Consider the following 4,521-nt stretch of genomic DNA (forward strand, 5'->3'; position numbering starts at 1 on the left):
TGAGATTAAATCTACAAGACAGACTTTCCCTTATGGAAGGAGTGCCATTCCACTATCAAATTTAGCTGATGCAATTTCCTGGCTTCCAATTTCCACCTGCAGCACAAACATAAAGTCTTCTAGCCTGGTTTGGTTCTGGAAGCATCAACCAAAGCTCCCCACAGATACAGAGAGTCTACTTCCACCCCACGCAATCCTCCCCTGCCCACCAAAGAACACACATTTAAAAAAGACCAGAGTTGGGTCGCGGTTATACGGCGGCGACTGTGGCAAAGTGAGAGCCTGGAGACCTGAGCCGACACTGGAGACCTGAGCCGACACTGGGGGCTGTCCGCCAGCCCCGCATTCTCTCGAGGAGTCGGAGAAGTCCTGTTGTATCAGAGTAAGATGGACAGTAGCTTTGATTGTGAGTGTGCTGAGCTGGAGCCACCTGATCACTAACAAAAGACATCTTCTGTTAAGCAACAGCCGCCAGGGCTTCCTGTTGAAATATACAGCAACAAAGGAAGCAAAGAAGCAAAACGGAAATGGTGCCTACCAGCTCCTTAGAACAACACTGCTCAGGACTAGTCCAACACTGAATGGATCTGCACTCTGAGGAGAATGTTCATAGAAGACTGTTGTGTGCATATTTATTCACATGTTTGTTAAATGTTAAATCGTTTAACACAGTAATATGAGTGCATAGTATGTCATTTCATTCCATTTGAGTTTTTTGAGTGTTTTCTTTAAATGTTTGTGGAGTTGCTGCCCCTTTCTTGAACTATGAGTACTGCAATCTTTTTAATTCTCGATATGAGTAGAGCTTTTTGATTTCAGTCTAAGGGGAAGTCAACAGGCCTGTTTCGCATATGCAGTGAACATCAAGAAACCATCTTGCTGTGGAAGCATAATTATTTTTCTTCTCCCTTTTTGAAAAATCTTTCCTTTTGATGCCAGTTTTCTTCCTTGTTTACACAAGTTCAACATTTTGAAAAGAAAAGGCAATAGTAAGGGTTTCAAAATGGCAGAGAAATTTGAAAGTTTCATGAACATTCATGGTTTTGATCTGGGCTCTAGGTATATAGACTTAAAACCATTGAGTTGTAGAGGCAATGGCTTGGTTTTTTCTGCTGTAGACAATGACTGTGACAAAAGAGTGGCCATCAAGAAAATTGTCCTTACTGATCCCCAGAGTGTCAACATGCTCTACATGATATCAAAATTATTAGAAGACCTGACCATAATAACACTGTGAAAGTGTCTGAAATTCTTGGTCCCAGCAGAAGCCAATTAACAGACAATGTGGGCTCTCTTACAGAGCTGAACAGTGTTTACATTGCTCAGGAGTACATGGAGACAGACTTGGCTAATGTGCTGGAGCAAGGCCCTTTACTGGAAGAGCATGCCAGGTTTTTCATGTATCAGCTGCTACTGGGGCTCAAGTATATTCACTCTGCAAATGTACTGCACAGAGATCTCAAACCAGCTATTCTTTTCATTAATACTGAAAACTTGGTGCTGAAGATAGGTGACTTTGGTCTTGCACGGATCATGGATCCTCATTATTCCCATAAGCATCATCTTTCTGAAGGATTGATTACTAAATGATACAGATCTCCACATCATTTACTTTCTCATAATAATTATACTAAAGCCATTGACATGTGGGCTGCAGGCTGCATCTTTTCGAAATGCTGACTGGTAAAATCCTTTTTGCAGGTGCACATGAACTTGAACAGATGCAGCTGATTTTAGAATCTAGTCCTGTTGTACATGAGAAAGATTGTCAGGAGCTTCTCAGCATAACTCCAGTTTACATTAGAAAAGACATGACTGAGCCAAACAAACCTTTAACTCAGCTGCTTCCAGGAATTAGTTGAGAAGCACTGGGCTTCCTGAAACAAATTTTGACATTTAGCCCCATGGGTCAGTTAACGGCAGAAGCACTCTCCTGTCCTTACATGAGCTGTTGTGGGAAGTCAGGGACCCCGAATGGAGGGACCAGCTGGAGCCCTGGCAGAAGAATATAAATTGTGAAGATTTCATGGACGTTTATTAGTTCCCCAAATTAGTACTTTTATAATTTCTTACGCCTGTCTTTACTGCAGTCTCTGAACATAAATTGTGAAGATTTCATGGACATTTATCACTTCCTCAATCAATACTCTTATAATTTCCTATGCCTGTCTTTACTTTAATCTCTTAATCCCATCATCTTCGTAAGCTGAGGATGTATGTCACCTTAGGACCCTGTGATGATTGTGTTAACTGCACAAATTGTTTGTAAAACATGTGTGTTTGAAAAATATGAAATCTGGGCATCCTAAAAAAGAACAGGATAACAGCGATTTTCAGGGAACAAGGGAGATAACCATAAGGTCTGACTGCCTGTGGGGCCGGGCAGAACAGTCATATTTCTCTTCTTGCAGAAAGCGAATAGGAGAAATATCGCTGAATTCTTTTCCCAGCAAGGAATAACCCTGGGGAAGGAATGCATTCCCAGGGGAGGTCTATGGATGGCCACTCTGGAAGTGTCTGCCTTATGCGGTTGAAAATAAAGGATGAAATATGCCCTGGTCTCCTGCAGTGCCCTCAGGCTTGCTAGGATTAGGAAATTCCAGCCTGGCAAATTCTAGTCAGACCGGTTGTCTGCTCTCGAACCTTGTTTCCTGTTAAGATGTTTATCAATGACAATGCATGCCCAGCTGGACATGGAACCTCATCAGTAATTCTAATTTTGCCCTGGCCTTGTGATCTTGCTCTGCCTCTCTGCCTTTGTGATCTTTTATTGCCCTTTGAAGCATGTGATCTTTGTGACTTACTCCCTGTTCGTACCCCCCTCCCCTTTTAAAATCCCTAATAAAAATTTGCTGGTTTTGTGGCTCAAGGAGCATCACAGAACCTACCAATAGGTAATGTCACCCCTGGAGGCCCAGCTGTAAAATTTCTCTCTTTTGTACTCTTTCTCTTTATTTCTCAGACCGGCCGACACTTAGGGAAAATAGAAAAGAATGTACGTTGAAATACTGGGGGCTGGTTCCCCTGAAAATAAGCATATGCTCTTTTCCAATGGATGAGCTAATTTCAAGTCATCCTTTTCATGTTGAAGATAAAGTTGATGATGTTTTACTTATGGATGAAACTCACAGTCACATTTGTAACTGGGAAAGGTACCATAATTGTCAGTTTTCAGAACATGATTGGCCTATACATAACAACTTTGATATTGATTAAGTTCAGCTTGATCCAAGATCTCTGTTTTATGTCACTGATGAAGAAGTACAATTTGATCCCTGAAAATATTTGAATGGAGATCGGGAAAAGTATCTGGAGGATCCTGCTTTTGATATCAATTACTCTACTGAGCCTTGTGAGCCAGATCATCATGAAAACAAATACTGTCATCTGGAGTGTAGCCATGTTTGTAACTACAAAATGAGGTCATCATCATATTTAGATAACTTAGTTTGGAGAGAGTGAAGTTAACCATTACTATGAAGCCAGGCTTATTATAGATCTTTCCAACTGGAAAGAACAAAGCAAAGAAAAAATCTGATAAGAAAGGCAAATCGGAATGTGAAAGGAATGGATTGGTTAAAGCCCAGATAGCACTAGAGGAAGCATCAAAGCAACTGGCTGGAAAAGAAAAAGAAAAGAATCAGCGATTTGACTTTGATTCCATTATTGCAGGAACCATTCAACTTAGTTCCCAAAATGAGCCTACTGATGTTGTTGATAAATTAAATGACTTGAATAGCTCGGTGTCCCAACTAGAACTGAAAAGTTTGATATCAAAGTCAGTAAGCCAAGAAAAACAAGAAAAAGGAAGGACAAATCTGGCTCACTTAGAAGCCTCGTACCAATCTTCTTGAGACAGCCAGTTTGTGAGTGGTGGGGAGGACTGTTTTCTCATAAATCAGTTTTGTTGTGAGGTAAGGAAGGATGAACAAGTTGAGAAGGAAAACTCTTAGACCAGTTACTTGGACAAGTTCTTTAGCAGGAAAGAAGATCCTGAAATGCTAGAAACTGAGCCAGTAGAGGATGAGAAGCTTGGGGAGAGAGGAAATGAGGATGGATTTCTGAACAACAGTGGGGAGTTCCTCTCTAACAAGCAGCTCCAGTCCATAGGCATCCCGCAGTTTCACAGTCCAGTTGGGTCACCACTTAAGTCAACACAGGCCACAGGAACACCTTCTGCTGTGAAATCTTCCCCTCAAATTCCTCATCAAACATACAGCAGCATTCTGAAACATCTGAGCTAAAACATTCAGCAGACATTTATCTTTGAATTCTTCATGAAATGTGTTTTGCCTTTTTTTATTACTAGTGTTTAAGTCACTTTTTACTTTAATCAGATGGTGTCATTTAGTAAGGGTTTTATTAGTTGGTTTATTTTATTATTGGTTTTTAAAATCTAGACTGTTTTTCTACATGTGACGTGGTTTTCATTTTAACTGGCATGTCATTTGCATACAAAATTAAAGAATAAAGCAAAATAATGCAACACAAGAGGAGACGAAATTCGCTAAGATGAGTAAA

General features: G+C 40.6%; 1 pseudogene; it reads left to right on the forward strand.

Moving 5' to 3' along the window:
* The first annotated feature begins 840 nt into the window (after positions 1-840).
* On the forward strand, positions 841-4,244 carry LOC740184 (mitogen-activated protein kinase 6-like; annotated as a pseudogene).
* Positions 4,245-4,521: the final 277 nt, after the last annotated feature.

Source organism: Pan troglodytes, chromosome 7, assembly GCF_028858775.2.
Source record: "Pan troglodytes isolate AG18354 chromosome 7, NHGRI_mPanTro3-v2.0_pri, whole genome shotgun sequence".
Classification (NCBI taxonomy): domain Eukaryota; kingdom Metazoa; phylum Chordata; class Mammalia; order Primates; family Hominidae; genus Pan; species Pan troglodytes.